We start from the raw sequence: 23548 nt of genomic DNA, 5'->3' as shown, positions 1-23548 counted from the left end.
TTTGGTTTGGCATAAGCTGCTATTATAACTTTATTTGTTTTTTTGTTATAAAGAATTTTTGAAGGAACAGTAATTTCTCAAGGATTGTGAATAAACACATTTTTACATAAAGGAAAAAAAGAAATCCATACACACAGGGAGTCTTCAAAAATTCATGAAGTTTTCATGTTATGAAAAAAACTATGCATGTATTTTAAATATTTCTTTTAATCAAGGAAAGTGTATATTATGGCAAAACTGTATGGATTTCAAAATTCTACACAAACACAAACTTTTTAAAAGATTTTTTAATTTATTTGAAAGACAGTGCTACAAGAAGGCAGAGGCAGAGACAGAGAGAGGTCTTCCATCTGCTGGTTCACTTCCCAATTGGCCACAATGGCTGGAGCTGCACTGATCTGAAACCAACAGCTTCTTCCAGGTCTCCCATGTGGGTGCAGGGGCCCAAGGACTTGGGCCATCTTCCACTGCTTTCCCAGGCCATAGCAGAGAGCTGGATCAGAAGTGGAGCAGCTGGGACTTAAATTGGTGCCCATATGGGATGACGGCACTGCAGGTGTCAGCTTTACCTGCTACGCTACAGTGCTCCCCGCCCCAATCATAAACTTTTAGTTCCATTTTACAATGGACTTTTTTTCTGTTCCAATTTCATTTTAAAGGACCTCGAAATTCTGTCAATTTGTTTCCATTAAAAAGCACTGATTTTTTAAAAAATTATTAACTTAAAAGTGCCATGCACCAAAAAAAAAAAAAAATGGTCCACAAAACATTCTCCTTTCCTTCTGAAGGTTTTATGATGCATTGTTATCATTAACCAGTCTTTTACTATTAAGCTTAAATGGTCAATTGAGACAAAGAGTTCTGAGACCATTCTTCCACCACTGACTAATCCTGGGGTGGCAGGTATTAGGGTTAATTGTCATTTAGCCTTCAGAGCTTTCTGGGCAGACTCCATGACCTTGCCAGCTGTGGCAGCCTTCTTGCCCATTGCTTTGATCTCACCTACAGCAACTGTCAGTCTCTTATCATGGACAGCAAAACAACCCAGACGAGGATAGTCAGAGAAGTTTTCAACACATGAGCTTGCCAGGAGCAAATCAACAATGGCAGCATCACCAGATTTCAGGAATTTAGGTCCTTCTTCCAGCTTCTTTCCAGAATGGTGCTCCATCTTTCCTTCACTTCAACTCAGCAAACTTGGAAGCAATGTGGACTGCGTGACAATCCAGGACTGGGGTGTAGCCAGCACAGATTGGACTTGGATGGTTCAGGAGGATCACCTGAACAGTAAAGCCAGCTTGTTCCATTTATGGGTGATTTTTGCTGTCAGCAGCAATGTTACCATGATGAATATCTTTGACAGATACGTTCCTGACATTGAAGTCCATGCTGTCCCCAAGAAGAGTTTCACTCAAAGCTTCATGGTGTAGAGGAAAAAGGCCACAACCAGAGGCAAAGAAAGGAAAGTGGATTCCCAACCCTAACCTTGAAAAGTGGCTGCTCCCAATCATCTGGTGAAGCAGCTGTGCATGGTTGTCTTGTCTAGGGAGGGAAGGTATCCTAAGTTCTGCTTCTGTAACTCCAGTCATAAATCTGTCCTATAAACCTGCCCCTGGTGTCTCTTTTGTAAACATACCAGACCCACTGATCATTGGAAGTGTCCTAAAAAACATAGGCTATAATTTAAACCCACTTAAGGCATGATGCTGATAAACATATAAATATTGTAAGAAGCTGGGGTTTGTTTGATGCTCAGTTCTCAGGAAATGATTCCAGCTGAATCCGCTGGCATTAATAAACTGACCTGTATCCTCCGCTGACTCTGGTGTCTGTCTGAATGAAGGGAATTTTCCACCCCAGGTTTCTGTAACAGTTTGGTGCATTGGCAGGGAACCCCTGCTGTGCCCATTAACCATGCTGGGAGATGCCCTGCTGTGTTTGAGTTTCTATCTGCAGGACTCATCTGGGGCCTGAGAACAGCCCATGGACTGATTGGAAGGCACACGTTCTGACTCATTCTCCAGGATCCTAACTTATCAAGCCAGAGCCCGCTCCCCCAAGACTGACTCCCATGGCCGACCAGACGAGACAAGTGGACAGATCCTCCTGGACTTCAGGACACAGTAAGATGTCCCAGAGCTCCTAGCATTCAGGTCTGCCTTTGTGCCGAAGCAGGAGACTGATCACCTCCTGGCAATCATTGCAGTTTCTCCTGTTGGGTCCTCATAGTGAGGAACCTGGCTGGTCCTGTAATGGCAATCATTGTGACTGCTCCTGTTAGGTCCTCACAGGGAGGTACCTGTCTGGTGTCTGTAACAAAAGAATATGTGTGTGGTAGGAATGTGTTTGTGGCTCCACAGCCCTGTGGCTAAGGAGTCTGATTGAGCCCTTACCTGTGGCTCCGTGTTCTCCACCAGGAGAGTGGCCACGAGGGCAGAGAGGTTACAGCCCAGATCAGTGCCTGCTCCAGAGGTGTTTGTCTCTTGTGACATCAACCAAGGGAGACACATTATGGGAAAATCCCACTCAAAAACAACAGTTCTAGACCGTATGATCAAAACTTTAGGAAGGGTCACTAATAAAAATGTGTTCTAAATTTATAAAAAGAAAGAGAGAAAGAAAGAGAAAAAGAAAGAGAGAAAGAGAGAGAGAGGAAGAGAGAGAGAGAGAGGAAGAGAGAGAGAGAGAGGAAGAGAGATAGAGGAAGAGAGAGAGGAAGAGAGAAAGGAAGAGAGAAGGGCATTTTAGGCTTTTTTCTCTCTGGTTTGTGGTACGTTAACTCCACCCTTTGTTGGGAGTGGGAAGGAGAAAGCTCAGCTGCCTGTCAGAATGGGGCAGTAATACTTAAAAGTCTCCTGAATCAAATTAACTAACGATCTCCAGTGAGCTTTTCACCTGTGACACCCTAGCCCCTGGCCCACAGTCAGCCTTGGGACCAGTCTTGTAGCTGCCTGACAAGTTTGTTTCACAGATGATTCAGGTATCTGACTGTTGACTAGGTGTGGCCTGGGATGCTTGTTTTTCAAGACTAGGCTCAAATTCAATTTAAAATCTAGAGATATACTTGATGAATAACAATCTCATGCATAAAATTGTTAGAATCATGGCTTTTGTGATAATTTGGGAAAATGTAACTGGACATTAAGTTTAAAGAAATTTCTCTTTTAAATCTAAGAAGATCATAGCTTTAAAAGAAAAATTTTGCTTCATAATCTGCCAGACTTGTTTTATTACTCAGTTTAATAGATCTGGCAAGGTAACAATGAGTAATCAGAGTTTTATTTTATTTTATTTTTATTTTTTTGACAGAGTGGACAGTGAGAGAGAGAGACAGAGAGAAAGGTCTTCCTTTGCCATTGGTTCACCCTCCAATGGCCACCGAGGCTGGTGCCCTGCGGCCGGTGCACCACGCTGATCTGAAGCCAGGAGCCAGGTGCTTATCCTGGTCTCCCTTGGGGTGCAGGGCCCAAGCACTTGGGCCATCCTGCACTGCACTCCCGGGCCACAGCAGAGAGCTGGCCTGGAAGAGGGGCAACCGGGACAGAATCTGGCACCCCGACCGGGACTAGAACCTGGTGTGCTGGCGCCACAGGCAGAGGATTAGCCTATAGAGCTGCAGTGCTGGCCTCAGAGTTTTATTTTTATGGCTTCTAAGGTGGATCTTACAAAGTTAAAAAATTGGTTTAACTTTAAAAAATACTGTGAAGTGCAAGAGCCAACTATTAATGTAGAATAGCTGCCAGAGGCCACTTCCCATCTAAGGTAAGGGAGGCACCGTCACCACCACTGCTGCAGCTATGGCTCTTCAGGGAAACCTGTGTGGGGAGCACAGGAGGGAATGGCTGTGGACTTCAGGCCAGGACAACTGGATGGTGGGCTGGGGCTGGAATCTGCAAGCCAGGCATTGTGGAGGGAGGGGGGTTGCCTGTGATGTGTGCTGCCCCTCCCACTCATCCAGGACTCTGAGCTGCCTGCTGGCTCAGCAGTGCAGAAATGAGCAGGTCCGTGTTGTTACTGCTCTGTCTGCTGGACTGTCACACTAAGGAGCCCAGCACAGGAGCTCCAGAGGTCACGCTGAAGGTGACCTGGTGACAACCAGGTAGGCAGACCACCCACACAAATTCCTATATAAATTCCTGGTTACAAATTGCCTTAGTCCATTCCCCTTTGAGAGAGTTCTGCACTGATAAGCAGGGACAGAACCAAATTCTTGTAGCCAGGATTCAGCTCCAGTCATGAGACTGAGGGCCTTCCAGACTCCCAGAGCCTCTCCACAGACTCTCCAAGGGGACCAAAAGAGCTCCCACTGCTACTGCCACCTTACCTCCCTCCCTCTGCTGAGACCAGAGGCCCCTCCTCTACCAAAGTCCAGCATCATGCTTCACCTCTGCCACAAACTGAGAAACCTGAACAGAGAGAGAGGCATCTCCATTCAGCCCATAGTCAGTGAGCGCAGGGAGCTCCCGTTGCTGATTCCCAAGACAGAGCTGTAGGCAGCGGCAGCAGCAGTGGTGGCAGCAGGAGTGGGGAAGCAGCTACATTTCCAGAGAACAGGCACTCCGCGTGCTCCGTGAGAGATCAGAGGGCCCCTGCAGACTGACCAAAACAACACTATACCAGGGGACAACTGATTGATCATTACCAACCATTTAAACCACTGATTTCTTCCTTGTGAACGAATCTGGGCCCTCCCAACTCCAAAAACCCAGAGACAGTTCTGAGAGTTTCTGGGGGAAGCTGGCTTCTGTCACATTTGGATCCCCAGTTGCTCACTGATAGTCAGGCCTCTCTATGAATTTACAAAGTGGGGAGGAAAAAAGCTATTTGAATGGGGTCAACAACAACAAGAGGACTTTTTTACTCTTAAAAAGGCTCTACTAGTGAGATGGAGAAAAATGACAGATTAGGGAGTGGCACACTACACAGGGCTAGGGAGAAACAGTGAGGAAAAGAATAGGAGGTATGCACTCATGGAAATTAGAAGAAATAAACACCCAGGAAGCCCCATGAGAGGAGGGGAACCAGCTTGAACCAGTGTGGTGAGTGTTGGCATGCACCCAGAGTGCTCCAAAAGCTGAAGCCAGGGACAGCCAGAGCCGGCAGCATTTTTAAGACAGGGTAGGGGGCAGGACAGATGGCAGCAATCCATAGATATAGCATAGCATGGGTCCAGTTGAGAACCCAGAGAACCGGTGGTTGCTGGTGGTCACCTGAGGCCCAAGTGGATGTGGAGAGAGGTGACTGATTCAAACCAACCTCTCCAAAACAAAACCCACTACCTGGATGAGAAATATTCGATGCCATTTTAAATCAGGTCTACAACCAGGGAAGCCCACAGCTGTGCACATAATGGCCCACTGAGAAGAGGTGCCTGAACACAGTGCTGGCAGCAGCAGTGAGCAGATGTTAAGCCAGTGACTCTAGCATGTGATCCAGAGCTAGGAGTGGAGGGAACATCCCCCACTTTCTCAAAGATTGACCGGGAAATGGATGGGCAGCTACTGGAAACAAAGGAGTTCCTGTACTGGCAGTGTCTGGGGGAACCTCAGGTGCTGAGGTCTTGGAGTCTAAGTGTCTACATGAAAAGCTGCAGGGCTAGAGCATTGACCAGAGCCCCCAGACCACACCCACCACATACCTCCTGGTATTCACTGAAAAGGCAGACATTCCATGAAGCCACAGAAACATAGTCCCAAGATAAAAGTCAACAGAAAAAAAAATTAAAAACAACTCCAAAAATGCCAAAATAACTGAAATTCAAATAACAATAATAAGGAAGTCACCATCAAGCCCCCAGAGGACCACAACAACATTTCAGTATTAGAATGGAAAGGGGCCAGCACTGTGGCATATTGGGTAAAGCTACCACCTGCAGTGCCAACATCCCATATGGGTACTGGTTCAAGTCCCAGCTGCTCCACTTCTGATCCAGCTCTCTGCTATGGCCTGGGAAAGCAGTGGAAGATGGCCCAAGTCTTGGGCCCCTGCACACTCATGGGAGACCTGGAGTAAGCTCCTGGCTCCTGACTTTGGATCAGTGCAGCTCTGACTGTTGCAGCCAGTTGAGGAGTGAACCAGTGGATGGAAGACCTCTCTCTCACTCTGCCACTCCTCTCTCTGTGTGTAACTCTGACTTTCAAATAAATAAATAAATCTTTGAAAAAAAAGACTATGAAGAGATTGAGATTGTGGAAATGCCAGAAATGGAATTTAGAAAATTAATCATAAGATTATTAAAAAAAATCAGAAGCAAATCCACAAAACTAAAGAAAACTATACAAGACATGAATAAAAATTTTTCCAAGGAAATTGAGAATATAAAGAGAAATCAAAATGAAATTTTAGAAATGAAGAATTCAATGTATGAAATAAAAAATATAGTGGAAATTCTTAACAGCAGCTTGAGGCAGAAGAAACAATATCTGAACTAGAAGACAAATATTTGGAAATCTTATAGTCTGACCAAAAAATGAAGACAATAGAAAACTTAAAAACAGTTTTGGAGACCTATAGGATACTGTAAAATGACCAAACATGTGGGTCTTAGGAATGCCTGAAAAAGTGGAATAAGAGAAGGGAATAGAAAGCCTATTTAGTGAAATAATTACAGAAAACTTTCCCAATTTGGGGAAAGGGATGTTCAAGTAGAGAAAGCACATAGAACTAACAGACATGAACAGACAGCTCTTCTCCATGACATATTGTAGTCAAACTCTCCACCATAAAAAAATAAAGATTCTAAAATGAACACAAGAAAAATGCCACATTACTTTCAGAGGACTGACAATTAAACTCATGCTGACTTCTCATCAGAAACCCTCTATAGATTAGAAGAGAATGGTGAGATATAGTTGAAGTCTTAAAAGAAAAAAAAAACTGTCAACCCAGAATACTGTACCCCACAAAGCTCACATTTTTGAATGAAGGTGAAATGAAGATCTTCCATAACAAAGAGAAACTGAGTTTGTCAACACTTGTCCAGCCCTACAGAAGATGATTAAGGATGTGCTACACACAGAAACACAGAAAGATACCCACCAATATGAGAGTGAGAAGGTAGAAAAACCACCAGTAGAAGCACAAAAGGAATCCAAACTAAACAATAGGAATAATTATAGAAAAATGGCAGGCCCAAATCATTGCTTATCAATAGTCACCTTGAGTGTAAATGGCCTCAATTCTCCAGTTAAAAGATACAGATTGGCTGAATAGATTGAAAAACAAGACCCATTTATTTGCTGCTTACAAGAAACACATCTCAGGCTGGTGCTATGTGGCAGTGGGTTAACACCCTGGCCTGAAGCACTAGCATCCCAAATGGGTGCCGGTTCAAGACCCAGCTGCTCCACTTCCAATCCAGCTCTCCGCTATGGCCTGGGAATGCAGTAGAAGATGGCCCAAATCCTTGGGCCCCTGCACCCATGTGGGAGACCCATAAGAAGCTCCTAGCTCCCGGCTTTGGATTGGTGCAGCTCCAGCCATTGCAGCCAATTGGGGAGTGAACCATCAGATAGAAGACCTCTCTCTCTCTCTCTCTGCCTCTCCTCTCTCTGTGTAACTCTTTCAAATAAACATGGGAGACCAGGAGAAGCACCTGGCTCCTGTCTTTGGATCAGCATGATGTGCTGGCCACAGTGCACCGGCTGTGGCGGCCATTGGAGGGTGAACCAACGGCAAAAAGGAAGACCTTTCTCTCTGTTTTCTCTCTCTCACTGTCCACTCTGCCTGTCAAAAAAAAAAAAAAAAAAGAAAAGAAAAGAAAAGAAAAGAAAAAAGAAACACATCTCACCAACAAAGACAGTCGCAGACTGAAAGTGAAAGATGGGAAAAAGATAGTCCATGCTAACAGAAACCAAAAAAGAGCTGGTGTAGACATCCTAATACCAGCCAAAATATACTTTAACATAATGACTGTTAAAAGAGACAAAGAAGGACACTATGTAATGATTAAGGGATCAATCCAACAAGATCTGACTATAATAAATGTATATACGCTCAATTACAGGGTGCCTGGCTGCTTTTTTTAAAAAAAAGTTAATAGACTTCAAGAGAGATACAGACTCCAATACAACAGTAATGAGGGACTTCAGTACCCTACTTTCAGCAATGGACAGATGAACCAGACAGAAAATCAGCAAGTAAACAACAGTTAATCGACACTATAGATCAAATGGACCTAACAGATATCTACAAAACCTTTCACCCAATAGTGGCAGAATACACATTCTTATTGTCAGTGTATGGAATTTTTTTTTTTTTTAGAATAGTTCATATGCTAGGCCACTGTGGGGAGCAACTGGGAGCAACTCGGACTAGACTAAGTTACTGGAATTAGGACTTATTCTATGCATCTGCTCTCCCACAATATGGCGCTGGAGAGGAGGAAACAGCTTCTACACAGCTGCCTCCAGTTCAACCAATAAACAGCAGGACCTGCTCCTGATTGGAAGAGAGCAGCGTACTCGGCGTGTGGGTAGCAGAGTTGGGATTGGTGGAAGAGGACTATAAAGGAGGAGAGAGACAACATGCACCAAGGAAAATCTAAGGGGAACATCTATCTAAGAGGAACACCTGTGCAGCCCCCGAGAGAGCCGGCCGGTGGTGTGCCGCTCCCCCGCGGAAGTGGGGAAAGTGGCAGGGGGAACCGCCCTTCCACGGAGGTGGAAGGGTCGGTAGCCAACCCGGGAAGAACCAGCAGCAAACCCGGGGAGGGCCGAGCAGACAAAAGAACAGCGCAGGGTCCAGTGTCGTTCCTCCGCGAAGAGGGGGAGCAACATAATGGTGCCGTGACTCGGATAGGAAGCCTAGGCAGGGTTTAGTGTCGTTCCTCTGCGAAGAGGGGAGCGACATAATGGTGCCGTGACTCGGATATGAAACCTAGGCAGGGTTCAGTGTTGCTCCTCCACGAAGACGGGGAGCGACAGGCCACAAAGCAAGTCTCAATAAATTTAAAAAATCAAAATCATTTAATTTCCTGATGCAAACCCATTGTCAATAACCATAAAATCCTTTCGTACAACTTGGGGGCTTAAATTTTAGCTTTCTCAAAGACATACACTGTCCTTAAAAAACATGTCAGGAACAGCTGGGAAGAATTCAAATATCAGGAAACACTTGTAAACTGGCCCCTTTTCTTCTCACATTTTCTCCCCAATTCCACTAACCCTAGCATTTCGTATTGGCTTTTGCTTTCCTGAAGCTACCAGGATTAGGAACAAAAAAGACATTAACATCTGCATTTTAGCTTTAGAAATAACTGTTTCCAAGGCAGGAACCTCCAGCACTCCATCACTTCGGAAACTGAAACTGAAATCAAAACTGCAACCACTTGAGCTCTATTGCCTCTGAAAACCAAAAACTGCTTCAGGATTGTCTCCTGAGAAAAACAAAACTGTACATTTGCTGAGGTAAAAATTTCACGTTTGCTCAGCAAATCACTCTGTTATGTTTCCAAATGAATTTGTCTCTTGGCTGGCTCGCCAAATGTCTTGGGCTGAGTTTGGGGCCTAAATTAATTTTCTATTTTCTTGCCTTTTATTTAGAGAAGAATTTTAAATACAGGTTCAATCATGGCATGCAGTGAGATAAACTTTATTTAAAAAATTAGGAAAATACACAGGCCTAATAGAGTTTTATTTAGGGTGCATGAGGCCAAAGAAAGGGAATTATCATACCTTGTTCTGCTCATCCTGAGTCCTCATGGAGGAGAGAGTGCACTTCCATTCTTCCTCATTTTTTATGTGCTTGGAAAAATGGAAGTGTGTATGTGGTACCACCCAAACGTCCCAGGTAAGAGGAAGTACTTCCTGGAGAGGGGTCCCCTGATTGGCAGGTAGATGAACATGACTACCCAAGTGAAAGAGGTGCAGCTTCTAGCTCATGAACTTAAAAGTATCTATCTAATCTTTACCACACCACTTTGACCACACCAGAAGCTGGTCAATCTGTGCACGACTTAAGCTTGAGGAACCTACTGCTCTGCTCCAGTCGCAAACCTGGTGGAAGCCTGGAAAATTCAACTAGGGACACCTGGGAATTAGCATCATGGTGTCACTGTATTCTGTTTAAACTAATGATAATATTGACCTTGCTGCTGTCCATAGGTATAGTTGAGATGGCTCCAAAGAATGAGCTGGTCATAAAGTGTTGCTCTAGCCATGTTTACATAAGAGTAATGGGTCTGTCTGGAGGAAATTTTCTGTTTCTTATAACAGCCTATGTGTTACCCCAAAAGGCTTCTAAATGCATTACAAACAAAGCAGGGACAAAGCCAACAGGTGAATTAGCAAATAGTCACTGCAAACTTTGGCTTTCCTCACTCCCCAAATGTAGCTTATCCCCAAATAACCAGACTCTTCCTACACTGATAGTTGAGCAGGCCTGAATAAAAAGAGCTTCTCAGCTCATACCCCACTGGTCAGCCTAGGAATTACAGCTGGAGTGGGTCCCAGGATAGGAGGAATTCCCTCACCAGTGACCTTTCACATAAATCATCCAGAGGCCTGTCAGATGATGTAAAATGAGTTGCTAAATCATTATGGCGTCCCCAGATCAAGCAGACTCCTTAGTAGCTGTGATCCTACAGAACAGGAGGGAACTTGACCTAATAACTACCAAAAAGGGGGAATTTGCTTTTTCTTAAATAAAGAGTGCTGTTCCTATGTCAACAGGTCAGGAGTAGTCAGAAATGTGGTCCAGCAACTTAACAAGAGGGTCAGAAAAAGTAGGGGAAAAATAGCTAACTGTTGGACCTTTTAGAGTAATATTTGGAGCCAAGCATCCTGGCTCCTCCCACTATCCAGATCTCTCCCTCCTTGTAATCTTTCTGGCACTCCTGTTTGGTTCCTGAATCATTAACATGATAACCCAGTTTGTCTCTGTCTACAGGCCATAAAGTTCCAAATGCTCCTTCAGGGCTACTAGCCAGTTAATTTAGAAAATAGAACAGAAGATGGTGCCCCTTAGAATGGTTAAGAGGGCACCAGAGGGGTGGGGGAACATGAGTAAATAAGGCCACAAGTGGAGACAAAGGAACAAAAGTGGGTCCCCAGTGCTAATCTTGAAAAGTGACTGCTCCCAATTATCTGGTGAAGTAGCTGTGCACAGTTATCTTGTCTAAGGAGAGAAGATGTCCTAAATTTTTCTGTAACTCCAGTCATAAATCTGTCCTATAAATCTTCCCCTGCTATCATTTTTATAAATATACTGGGCCCACCAACCATTGCAAGTGTGACACTAAGTCATGTAGGCTGCAATTTAAACCCACCAATGCTGTAACACTTAAGGCATGATACTGATGAACTTATAAATATTGTAAGAAGCTGGGATTTCATGCTCCACTCTCATGAAATGACTCCAGCTGAGTCCACTGGCATTAATAACCTGCTCTGGATCCTCCACTCTCTCTGGTGCCTGTTTGAATGGAGTTTTCTGTCGCTCCCCCTCTCGCGGAGGAACGACACTAGACCCTGTGCTGTTCTCTTTGCCCGGCTCTTCCCAGGTTAGCTGCCGTTCCCTCACTCGCGGAGGAACGACGCCGTCCCAGGTTAGCTGCCGGCCCCCCCACCTCCGCGGAGGGGTGGCACCCCTGCCGCTTTCCCCGCTTCCGTGGAGGAGCGGCACACCACCGGCCGGCTCTCAGGGGCTCTTCAGATGTTTCCCTCAGATGTTCCTGTTGCATAGTTTCTCTCTCTTCCTTTATAGTCCTCTTCCACCAATCCATGCTCTGCTGCCCACACGCCGAGCACGCTGCTCTCCTCCAATCAGGAGCAGGATCAGCTCATGCAGTTTATCAGTCGAACCGGTGAGGCAGCTGCATGGAATTTGTTTACTCCTCCCCAGCACCATATTATGAGAGATCAGATGCATAGAATTAGTCCTAGTTCCAGTAATTTAGTCTAGTCTCAGTTGCTCCCCACAGTTTTCCACCCCAGGTTTCTCCAACAATGATGCATTTCAATGGGCATGACTTCAGTTGTGATGTTGACTGGAGCAAAGATTAACACCATGCCAGGTTCAAGAATACCAATCCCCACCCAGATCTTCAAGCAGTGTGGCTTCATTGGCATTGCCATCTTCACAAATGACTTTCCATCCCTTGAACCATGGCATATTAGCACTTGGCTCCAGCATATTGTCACTGTTCTAACGAAAAATTGGCACAAATTCTCCTCTGACAGGGTTGTAGCCAATTTTCTTCATGTAGATGCTAACTCCCTTAATGATTCCCTCATATATCTTCTGTCTGTAGGGTGTTTCAGTGGGATCTATCTTGTTAATACCACTATTATTGGTTTCACACCCAGTGTATAAGCCAGAAGGGCATGATCACAGGTTTGCCCATTCTTGGAGATACCAGCTTCAAATTCCCTGACACCAGGAACAACAATCAGGACAGCACAGTCAGCCTAAGATGTGCCTATAATCATGTTTTTGATAAAGTCTCTGTGTCCAAGGGCATCAGTAATAGTCACATAATACTTGCTAGGCTCAAATTTCCACAAGGAGATGTCAATGGGGATGCCACGCTCATGCTCAGCTTTCAGTTTATCCAAGATACAGGCACACTGGAAGGAGCCTTTTCCAATCTCAGCAGCCTCCATCTGAAATTTTTCAGTGGTTCTTTTGTCAATGCCACATTTGTAGATCAAATGGCCAGTGGTGGTGGTTTTGCCCAAATCTGTGTCCAGTGATGACACTGTTAATATGGGTTTTTTCCTTTATAATTTTGGCTTTGATTTAGTGGTGATTTTCATGAAACTTATGTTTGGGCGGCAAACCCTTTGCAAAAAAGCTACAGTAAGATTTATTAAGTTCCTCAGACCTTAATTTAGGTCTGTGACATAATTAAATTAGAGTTTGCAAGGTTTCTCACTTGAATTATTAGATATTACAATCACAGAGATAACAATGAAAAATTGAGGCTATTGAGCAAATGCATCAGAATTCCAAAATAATATAGAGAAGACAATGGGGGCCAAGAATGACTTTTGAGCTTTTACAATTTGAATGAAGAAGTCCTTGCCAAAAGTGCTGGGAAGAAGCGACAATACTAGTTTAATGACAATCAGGAATCTTGAGGTATCAAAGACATTTTGAAGCCTGCACCCCAGACCACTGAGGATCATCCGGGCTATCAAAGACATTTTGGAAAAGTACTAAAACCAAAAGGTGGCCATACTTAGATATTTTGTCAAAAATAAGATAAGGATAGAAACAGAAGATTTATAGGAAGTTATTGGATTATATTAATATTTGCTCATTAAAGAGCAGCTATTTAAGTGGGGAAAATCCCTGGTTACCCTTGTAATTCAGAGTGGAGGAAGATGCGAGAAAATGTAACAGTCCTTGCTGCTTTTTCTTGAAAAACAGAGATTATGCTGTGGTTTTAGAAATTAAGTGAAGAGGAGTTTTCCTCTCAAGGTGAAATATGCTTTGTAAATATAAGTTATAAGGGCCGGTGCCGCAGCTCACTAGGCTAATGCTCCGCCTTGAGGTGCCGGCACACCGGGTTCTAGTTCCGGTCGGGGCGCCGGATTCTGTCCCAGTTGCCCCTCTTCCAGGCCAGCTCTCTGCTGTGGCCCGGGAGTGCAGTGGAGGATGGCCCAAGTGCTTGGGCCCTGCACCCCAAGGGAGACCAGGATAAGTACATGGCTCCTGCCATCGGATCAGCACGGTGCACCGGTCACAGCGCGCTGGCCGCAGTGGTCATTGGAGGGTGAACCAACGGCAAAGGAAGACCTTTCTCTCTGTCTCTCTCTCTCTCACTGTCCACTCTGCCTGTCAAAAAGTAAAAAATAAAAAAAAATATAAGTTATAAGAAGAAGGATGGATAAGTGTTGGAGAGGATAATAATAATGGATATTTAATTTGTAATTAGTATTGTGAAGTTTTGAAAAATATAAACTGAAATGAAGATATCGTGTAAAAATTTTTTAAAGTATCTAAGATATTATCTTTCAGACATACAGAAAGGAATAAAAATGAGAACCAGCCCAAGAATATTTATAAATTTTATGGCATACAGAGAGGAATTTTGACAAATTATTCATTCCATCTGTGTAAGCAAAGTTGAGTGGCAACATGAAAATATGTGAAATTATCAACATGCAAGATGATATGAAGTATCATGGAAGACAAAAAGGTTTAATTTTCTAGATATAGAAACATATGCATTATTAACATATATTATATTAATATATCTTAAAATCAGTGAATGATGAATTTAATTAGACTAGGATTAATATCCTGGTCATGTACTCTGTCAGAGGCACTCATGAGAAAGGCAATCATCTGGAGTAATGAGGCTCAGGTCTTTAATCAGCAGATGTGGTGAGAATATGAGGTTCTTAAACACAAGGTAAAATGAGTAACTGGAAGAGCAAGCTTTTTGGCATAGTGGGTACATCTGCCACCTATGACAGTAACATCTCATATGTGTGCTGGCTCAAGTCCTGACTGCTCCACGTCCAATCCAGCTCCCTGCTGATAGCCTGGGAAAGCAGCCAAACATGTTTCAAGTCTTTGTGCCCCTGCCATACATGTGTGAGGCATGGAAAACGTTCCTGGCCCTTGGCTTCAGAATGGCCCACCTCCAGCTGCTGAGGCCATCTGGGGAGTGAACCAGCAGGTGGAAGATCTCTGTCTCAGCCTATCTGTTACTCTAGATTTCAAATCACTAAATAACTTTTTTGAAAAAATAAGTAACTGGAGTGAACCTTGCAGTCAAAATGAGGAGAGATTAGGGCTGGTGGAAGTGAGTCCTATAGAAGGGAATTCCCTTGCAAGTACCACAAATGAGTCACAAGGAATAATATGAATTAGCTAGAAGGCAACATTTCAGATAAAATTAGATTTGAGATGTACCTCTGAAGATGAATATGTTTAGGAGTCTGAGCTTTGGAAAGAGCTAGAACTAAATGCAAGTACTTACCAGTGATTTTTTTTCCTTTTTGGTACCCCAGGATCAAAGGAATGAGTTAATCTTATTCCTTATTATGATAAATAATCACCATTAATCCTGTGGTATATTTAATTAATGTATTGGGCAAACTTGCAGGTTACCATTGTCTGACACAAAAACATGAAATGCAGGATATTGCTGCTCATAATGATCTTTAATATAGGATAGGGTTTCAGCTACTACATCACTAGAATAACAAGAGGAGCACAATAAATTTTCCTTCAGACTCCTTCATTCTGTATTCTGTGTTCCTTGCTGCCATTCAGGGGTCTTGGAATACAATACTAACATTGTGGCCTGGATATAGCTTCATTTATCCTGTTTAAGGAACTTAGGAGTTAGGATTGCCTAATGGGAATATCAAAATACTCCATCATGTCCCATCTAGCCATGAAATTAAGTTCCATAATTGCTCAGGTAGAAATTCACATACATGGAGATGGGGGAAGAGACAGTGTTCAGAACTGAGAAACCAACATGATCTGAATCCCTAATGTGCTGCAACCAAGATGACCACAGTCAGTTGCCCTCTGAGAGTTTTGAAGTAACTCAGGGTGGGAAGCAAATGCAGCTGTAGAGCTCTGGAAATCCTGAGAGAGGGGCAAAATTGAGAGCATCTAACCAAAAATAAATCTGAAAGGAACTGAGAGTGACTTTCTGGGCTTTAAGAGAAGTGTAACTGTGACATATGTCAGGCTATCTTAGGATATGTAGTCAGAGGGAGATAGTGAACAATACTTTCACACAAGGAAAATTCCCATATAAAATGATAAATTTTGCTTTGTTATATGTAAACTGGGGAGAAGAATGTACTCCCTATGAGCAGCAATACTCATAGTCTTCTGAATTTTTACCACAGGAGGAAAGGGGGCTTCCCTTGTGTTTCTTACAGCACTCTGCATCCCACATGGATTGAGGGTCACTCCCAGGTGAAGGATTTGAGATTCACATCTGCTATCACTGAGAATCGTGAGTAAGACTGGATCTCAGGACTTCTTTCTCTTCTTATTCAGTTCTGCTTGCTTACTGCTCAGGCTATCCATTGTGGAAGGCAGAAATCTGAATATAGACCTACAATATGACCCAGCCATCCCACTCCTGGGAATTTAACCAAAGGAAATGAAATCAAAATATGAAAGTATTATCTGTACTCCCATGTTTACTGCAGCTCAATTAACAATAACTGAGATATGGAGTCAACCCATATGTCCATCATCTGCAGACTGAATTAGGAGATTAAGGTATATATACACTATGGGATGTTACACAGTGGTAAAAATAAAATGGAATCCTTTCATTTACAAGAAAATGGAAGAAACTGGAAACCATTATACTTAGTGAAATAAGGCAGTCACAAAAAGACAAATATCATATGGTCTCCTGATCTGTGGTAACTAATAGAGTACCTAAAATGTAATCCTATAGGAGTGGAATTAACACTTTGAGATGTGATGATTTTGAACAGCCCTTGCCTTGACTGTTGAAGGACAATATTTTGGTTGGTTGGTTTTGTTTTGTTTTGTTTTCTTCATACTAATCAGTGAACTCTACTTAGTGTAGGGATAATTTTATGAGTATAAAAGTTAACTGAAAAATTGATCTCTGTAAAAAGTTAGAATGGAAAAGGAAGAGGGAGGAGGAAGGTGGGCAGGAGTATGAGTGGGAGGGAGGTAGAAGGGGAAAATCATCATGTACCCAAATCTGTATATATTAAATACATGAAGTTGTATTCCTTAAATAAAATTTTTAAAATGTGATTTACAGGGGCTGGTGCTGTGGTGCTGTGGTTCAGTGGGTTAAGGCCCTGGCCTAAAGTGCTGGTATTCCATATGGGTGCCAGTTCAAGACCCAGCTGCTCTATTTCCTATCCAGCTCTCTGCTATGGCCTGGGAAGGCAGTCACTGATGGCCCAAGTCCTTGGGCCCCTACACCCATGTGGGAGACCCGGAAGAAGCTCCTGGATCCTGGCTTCAGATCAGTGCAGCTCTAGCTGTTGTGGCCAACTGGGGAGTGAACCATCAGATGGAAGACCTCCCTCTCTGCCTCTTCTCTCTCTGTGTAACTCTGACTTTCAAATAAATAAATAAATCTTTTTTTAAAATGTGATATGCTTCACAATTTAAGACAATAGTTTTCTTTTAAAAATATTTATTTATTTATTTATTTATTTAAAAGTCAGAGCTGCACAGATAGAGGAGAGGCAGAGAGAGAGAGAGAGGTCTTCCATCCACTGGTTCACTCACCAAATGGCCGCCATAGCTGGAGTTGTGCCAATCTGAAGCCAGGAGCTGGGAGCTTCTTCCAGGTCTCCTTCATAGGTGCAGGGGCCCAAGGATTCGGGCCAACTTCCACTGCTTTCCCAGGCCATAATAGAGAGCTGAATCAGAAGAGGAGCAGCCGGGACTTGAACCAGCACCCATATAGGATGCTGGCACTACAGGAGGAGGCTTCAGCTGCTATGCCACAGCAGCAGCCTCATTAGTTTTTTCTTTAAAAAAATTATTTATTTATTTATTTATTTATTTGAAAGGCAGAAATACAGAGAGAGAAAGAGAGGGCAAGAGAGTGAGAGAGATAGAGAGAGGGAGAGACAAAGAGAATCTTCCATCCACTGGTTTACTCCCCAAATGGCCTCAATGGCCAGAGCTGGGCCAATTCAAAACCAGGAGCCAGGGGTTTCTTCCAGGTCTCCCACATGGTTGTGAGAAGTTTCTTTTCTAGCAAAAATGAATTTGACTTGCTAGAGAAAGATCTTTGAAGGCTTTTTGCTGAACTCATTGCTTTTTGGAAAACTAAACTTCAATCCATGACAATACAAATGGTAAGTTTTTATTTACAGAACATTTGTAAGTTTATTGTGCCTACTCTCTGATTTCCAATTTACTATGCAGGTTGTGTTCACTTTGGCAGCACATATGCTAAAATTGGAATGAAACTATGCAGGTAAGTTTCACTTTGCCTAAATTTATTGATACATCTATGATTTGCAAAAGAATGAGCACAATTTTATTTTCTTAATGATTCTGTCTTGAAACTTGTACACTGAATCCAAGGGAAAGAACTAGGGACAGAGACTTATGAGTTCTGAATCGAAGTGTTTCAGAAGGCAGTTCTCTTCTAGATTCAGTCCAACAACTCTCTCAATACAGGTAAGAGAAAGTGCAGCGCAGAAAGCATCTTTTTACTCAGTCAATTCTAGACAGTCTGAGTGTTCATGGGATCTTCATTGGGCTATGTCATGGGTAATGAATTCTTAAAATGTGAATAGTCACTACTAGAGGTCACTGTACAGTCTATCGAATTTTCCTGACTGTCATCTCACTTCTCACCGTAGTCTCCAGCTGCTCTTTTGGAAGGAAGAAGGTCTGCTCCACTTCCAGGATACTTAAGTGTGGTATTGGAAGAAACATAATTGAAGGACCCCACAGCTTGAGGCTAAAGCATAATGGCACATGATTATAAGTGAGAATGACTCAAATTGCTGTCTTGATTGTTTGGTGAAAATCAGAATGAGGAGGATGATAGGCCTCTACATCTCCAGGTATATTTTACTCTCTGCTGCAAACCCAGAATAGGTCATCCAAGGAATGAACACTAGCTCCAGGCATTTAGAGGATGCCCTCTGCTTAACATTACCTACTCTAATCTTCTTGCTCCTTTTCATCTGAATTTTTACTTTTACCTGACAAGATTCACAACTTGCTCACTCTCTTCTACATCTGGACACACAGCTTGTACTTCCTCATAAAATGCATCATAAACCTATCAATTGCTCTATATTTTTCTTTTTAATGTGTTTTTTAAACATTTATTTATCTATTTGAAAGGCAGAGTTACAGAGAGGCAGACGCAGAGAGTGAAAGAGAGAGAGAGAGAGGTCTTCTACCACTGGTTCACTCTCCAGATGGCTGCAACAGACAGTGCTGTGCCAATCTGAAGCCAGGAGGAGCCAGGAGCTTCTTCCAGGTCTTCCATGTGAGTGCAGGGGCCCAAGCACTTGAGCCATGTTCTACTGCTTTCCCAGGCCATAGCAGAGAGCTGGATAGGAAGAGGGGCAGCCAGGACTAGAACCAGCACCCATATGGGATGCCAGCACTGCAAGTGGAGGATTAACCTGCACCATGGTGCTGGCCCCCTGATTTCTAGCTTCAATTGGCCCAGCCCTGGACATTGCAGCCCTTTGGGGAATGAACCAGGGACCTCCCTCTCTGTCTCTGCCTCCTTCTCTCTAACCCTGCATTTCAAATAAATTAATTAAATATTTTTTAAAAAGAAAATATGTCTTTCTTGTCTTGGAGCTTTAACTTTGAATCTGAATCATAGATTATCATATGTATTTAACACAAATAATAAACTACAATGCACCTACTTTTACATTGCAACTCTTCATCGTTTTAGACTTCTAAATTTGAGAGTTTTCTGGGCAAGATTAATGCATGATTAATCAAATTTCTTGTTTACTTATACAAAGTCAATTATAGTATTGTATTCTGCTATTGTCTTATAACTCTGTTCATTGCTTTCAGGATGACAACTTACTTTGTTATCTTCTTGTTGGTCTTATTATATATTTTTCTTTTGAGCTTTGTGTCTCTTGCTTGGCAGAATTCTTCAGAAATAGAGTTCCCTGCAAAACAATACTGGCCTGGCACTTCGCAATGGTGACTTTTTTTTTTTTTTTTTTTTTTTTTTTTTTTTTTTTTTTACAGGCAGAGTGGGCAGTGAGAGAGACAGAGAGAAAGGTCTTCCTTTTCCATTGGCTCACCCCCCAGTGGCTGCCACCACACTGATCCAAAGCCAGGAGCCAGGTGCTTCTCCTGGTCTCCCATGTGGGTACAGGGCCCAAGGACTTGGACCATCCTCCACTGCATTCCCGGGCCACAGCAGAGAGCTGGCCTGGAAGAGGAGCAACTGGGACAGAATCTGGCACCCCGACCAGGACTAGAACCCGGTGTGCCGGCACTGCAGGCAGAAGCTTAGCCTATTGAGCCACAGTGCTGGACCTTTTCTTTTTTTTTTTCTGGTAAGAAAAACTACCTACCTGATGACTTGTGCCTCACCTGTGTTGCTCATTATCTTCTATTTCCCTCTAATTCTTCTCCACCTTTTCTTTTGCCTTATCCCATTATCTATCTTTCTCTTTTTTTAAATTATTTTGTTTGGCAGAGTTACAGTGAGAGAGAGAGACAGAGAGAAAGATCTTTCTTCGGTTGGTTCACCCCCCAAATGGCCACTATGGCCAGCGCTGTGCTGATCCAAAGCTAAGAGCCAGGTGTTTCCTCCTGGTCTCCCACACAGGTGCAGGGCCCAAGCACTTGGGCCATCCTCCACTGCCCTCCTGGGCCACAGCAGAGAGCTAGACTGGAAGAGGAGCAACCAGGACTGGAACCCGGTGCCCATATGGGATGCTGGCACTGCAGGTGGAGGATTAACCAAGTGAGCCACGGCACTGGCCCCCTACCTTTCTTTCTCTAAGTATTCCACATTTTATTCATCTTTACTTTTAATTATAAAATAGTGAATTCTTATGTCCTTTTTTCTTTTTTTGAAAATTCATTCACTTATTTGAAAGGGATAGTTACAGAGAGGCAGAGGCAGAGAGACAGAGAGGTCTTCCATCTGCTGGCTCACCCCACAAATGGCTGCAATGACTGGAGTTGCACCAATCTGAAGCCAGGAGCCAGGAGCTTCCTCTGGGTCTCCCACACAGTTGCAGGAGCCCTAGCCACTGGGCAGTCCTCCACAGCATTCCCAGGCCACAGCAGAGAGCTGAATCAGAAGCGGAACAGCCAGGACTTAAATTGGCACCCATATGGGATGCTGGCACTGCAGGTAGCAGCTTTACCTGCTATGCCACAGTGCTGACCCCGGGATGATGAATTATAGCTGCATAACAGATACAGCTAAGTTGAACAATGGACTACAGGTAAAGTTAGCCTGAGGTCCACTTCTAAACCTTCATTGGTGCTCCAATATGACTAAAACATATTGACACTGATCCTTTCTCAGCAAATGTTTCTCTCTTGACATGGGTCTTGATCAAAAACCAGGTCAAATACAACCTGGAAACATTGGACAAATGGAACATGATTGATCAGCTGCATTTTCAGAAATGGATCTTGATCACAAGGAGGAAACAAAAACCAAGATGCAATGAGTCATTGGTGTCAATCCTAAACCAAATTAGATGAAGCACAGAAGTTATTTAGAAAGAATTTTGAGTCCTTTATTGCTTGATAGCAGCTGTCACAAAGGATCCCGCTAGAAGTACATCATCTAGAAAGAGCCCCCATTTTGAGAGAGATGCTAACTAGATATTATATTTCATATTCTCATACCTAATGCTAAAGCCTATATAAAGCACCCACAGTGAAGTGTTGAGGAAATTCTTTAACTTCTTTGATTCTGAGGAGCCAAGATTATGATGGGAGTATGGATTCAAACTTTGGAAAAATAAAATGACTGATGCTGTAAGATTAGACATTGCCACCTGAAGCTGGTTGATATGTCTCAGAATAATAGTCACTTGTGATGTACTGCAGGACACAGAGTATTTCGATTTTGGGCAGTTCACCACAGTGTATACAGCTCACTGTATGTGCTTCCATTTCTGGATCAAAGAAGGTTACTGGCTCACATCTGGCTATTTGGGAGATACTAAATCACACTATTTGACAGCTTAAATGTTACTCTAAAGCTGTGTCATTTTTAATAGTCATCTTGCCATGAGATCCCACTGGGACACATGTCTGTGAATAATTACATGATACTGAATAAGTATGCCTTAGCAGGCTAGATCTGACCAATAGGCCTCGTAAAGCCCATTTGGTCTGACCCTTCCAACACAACTAAAAATGGAATTTGATATTCAATAAATCAACAGCAGACTAAATCTTAAGTTGATAATCTTGTATGGCCTCTGAATGATGTTATAGATACACAAATTGCTCTGGGATGAAAAGCCTTTTGCTTTAAAGACTACAGACCTGAGCAGTCATGGATGGAAACAGCTTCACAGACAAGATTCAAGGATTAAACATACAGCAGTGACTCCACAGGAAACTTTGGAAGGAGTAGCATTGCTATAAAGTAGCTTATCACAGAAGCCTAAACTCAAAGCCTTCACTCAGGCCCTGTGTCTCAGAGGAGGTAGGAGTCAATATTCACACTGACCTGAGTTAGGAAAGGATGTTGATGACCTGGGTTTCCATTGGGATAGAGATGAAAGATGTCTTTTAGGCTTCCTTGAGTTCAAGAAAGATGGAAAATATATACAGAAATCTGTGAGTTTCCCAAGCTTTCTTTCTTTTTAAATTTATTTATTTATTTGAAAGTCAGAGATACACAGAGAGAGAAAGAGAGGCAGAGAGAGAGAGGCCTTCCATCTGCTGGTTCAGTCCCCAATCAGCTGCAATGGCCAAAGCTGCACCCATCAGAAGCCAGGATCCAGGAGCCTCTTCCGGGTCTCCCATGTGGGTGCAGGGGCCCAAGGACATAGGCCATCTTCTACTGTTTTCCAAGTCCATAGCAGAGAGCTGGATCGGAAGTGGAGCAGCCAGGACTTGAGCCGGTGCCCATATAGGATGCCACATTGCAGGCAGCAGCTTCACCCACTATGCCACAGTGCCAGCCCCCAAACTTTCTTTGAAGCTAGTCCATATCTCTGTCCCATTTGTATGACAACTGGTTATTCATCTTTGTTCTATTGTCAGGACTGGAGAGTGTGATTTTGCACATTAAGGTGCTGGCAAAGTAGACTCAACAGAATAGGAGCAATTGAGACAAAACCCCTATAATACAAAAGCAGGACCCAGCATTTTGTCTGTCTCCCTTAGCCCAAGTTGCTCTTGCCTGTACTGTATCAGAAAGAATTCACTGAATTGAGGGAGTTATACAGCAGGTCTGACAAACCTCCAGTCACTGAACACACTCATTTGCTTCTGCAATAGATAAAACCATGCTGGCCAATATTGTCTGGACAGGTTTATCTGGGGGAGTTTCAGATCCAGGTAAGAAAAACCCAAGTCTGGGGCAGTAAGAACTACCAGTTAGTTACATGTAAACCTCCAGACCAACTGAAGCCTATCTGGACATCATAAAAATTCCCTGAAGAACATGACATTCCCAACTAGTAAGAGGAAGGTCACAAACACCACTGACCAATCAGGAACTCGTACATAAGCAGAGCATGTAGCACTCAGACCCAGTTTCCATCTGTAAGAAATATTACCTCTAATTTCCTGAAGAGCCCTGTAGTAATTAAGCAATAGTTGTGCTACTTCTTGCTCTGGGCTTGAAATAAATACTTCTTTCTTTCACCACCCCAATGTAAGTGACGGGCTTACTGTGTGTGGAGTAAGCATAATCAGATTTGAGGGTTCTATAACAATTCCACCATCCAGATTGGGGAAATGTTCTGTAATAGGAGTAAAGATGAGAATTGAACCCAGGCATGCTGACATGGAATGTAGGCATCTCAAGCAGTTCTCCAATCACTATGACAAATCCCATCCTCTTAGTTTTTTGTTTTAAAGATTTATTTATTGATTTAAAAGCCAGAGTTACTCAGAGACAGAGAGAGAGAGA

The 23548-nt window shown here is 43.2% G+C and overlaps 1 pseudogene; it reads right to left on the bottom strand.

Annotated features, from left to right (window-relative positions):
• Positions 1-753: 753 nt before the first annotated feature.
• LOC127486765 (elongation factor 1-alpha 1-like) lies at positions 754-21681 on the bottom strand (annotated as a pseudogene).
• Between the last annotated feature and the right edge of the window lie 1867 nt (positions 21682-23548).

The sequence above is a fragment of the Oryctolagus cuniculus genome, chromosome 12 (genome assembly GCF_964237555.1).
Source record: "Oryctolagus cuniculus chromosome 12, mOryCun1.1, whole genome shotgun sequence".
Classification (NCBI taxonomy): domain Eukaryota; kingdom Metazoa; phylum Chordata; class Mammalia; order Lagomorpha; family Leporidae; genus Oryctolagus; species Oryctolagus cuniculus.
This window is presented reverse-complemented; position numbering and strand designations above follow the sequence as displayed.